Below are 1,575 nucleotides of genomic sequence, written 5' to 3'. Positions count from 1 at the left end.
AGAGTGTATCAGTGCTAGCATATGCACTCCGTGAATTTTAATAACACTTCACCCTATTTAATCACTAAAACATGTAGGGATTACAGAGAGAAAATGATCCCCTCTGTTATTCACGGATGTGAAGATATTAAAAGATCAAGTGCATTGGAAGAGAATTTCATAGAGAAAATTATGAAATTTCATTGAAGATGATTTTAAAAGGGATGCTTTGCATTGCCATACACAGAAAGGAATTACCCAAGCTATTCTAGTCAATGAACATGCATAATCAAATAGCAGCAGCAGTAATAAATAAATAAAATCAGGCCCAAAATATGTTGTTCAGTGGGTCAAGAAAAAAAAAAGCAAAATATTTCTTGTTAGCTTTAAGACACTGAAGGTATTTAATGCTGAACATAAATCAAATGGTGGCACATCAGCTTGCATAAAAATGCCAAAGTATTTATAATGGTAAATATTCTGATGAACAAACTCATACATAGCTAATTGCAGATTTCATTTATCACTTATAACACTACGTTCAAGCAAATAAAGAAAGTAGTATGCATTGATTTAGTGGACTAGTAAGTTTAAGTAATGGCGGAGCGTAAGAAATCTTCCATGACCCCAGTTGTGCGTTTCAGTTCTGGCTAAACGGGAGCATGTACACTGGTACAGATAAGAGCTCTTGACACACAGTATCCAGGATAGGTGGGAATAGGATGTGAGGAAGGGGGAACCGATGTCAATGATCAACACATAAACCCAATCCCAGGGGGATGAACAACAGAAATATGGGTGAAGAGAGACAGCGGTCAGTGTAACATATGAAAACAGTAATAATGTATATTTTATCAAGGGGTCATGGGAATGGGAATGGGAGAGAGGGAAATAAGAGGAGCTGATACCAAGGGCTCAAGTAGAAAGTAAATGTTTAGAAAATGATGATGGCAACCTATGTACAAATATGTGTGATACAACTGATGCATGGAACGTTATAAGAGCCCCGAATGAAATGATTTTTTTTTAAAGCAACCTTCCACTGGGAATTTTGAAAATGATCATACTTAAACACACTTTATGTGAATCAAATTAACGCCTCTATTTCTTCTCCTTATTGATTAATATTAAAATGTTAAATTTGTGTTTACAAAGACCATGTAAGGAAGATGTCTAAAAACTGACTTCGTTGGGTAAGGTATCCTGAAAAGGAACTTTCACAGTCAGATTTTCTCCTGCGTGTCTCCGAGATGCAGTTCATCTCTTGCCTTTGGACATGGAGCTGTCCCTCCCAAATGGAGCCAGAGTGAAATGAATGACTATGCTATCAATCCTTATGTTTTATACTGACTCTGTATTTTATATACCCATGGATAATTTCCTCTACCATTCCAAATGCAAGACTCCAGTGAATGTGTAGCATTTGCCTTCACTGTCCCCGTCTAGCCCCCAAGAAGGGTCCATTTCACAGTCCTGTCGCGGCTTTCCTCGTGACAACCGATGTGGGCAGAGTGGAACTGCACACCATGATACTTTCAAGACTCTGACCTTTGAAAGCAGATTATCTGGCCTTTCTTCCAAGACATTCTTGGTTGG

This window comes from Echinops telfairi, unplaced genomic scaffold, assembly GCF_000313985.2.
Source record: "Echinops telfairi isolate 266 unplaced genomic scaffold, ASM31398v2 ScPeMD7_7404;HRSCAF=8442, whole genome shotgun sequence".
Taxonomy (NCBI): Eukaryota; Metazoa; Chordata; class Mammalia; order Afrosoricida; family Tenrecidae; genus Echinops; species Echinops telfairi.
This window is presented reverse-complemented; position numbering follows the sequence as displayed.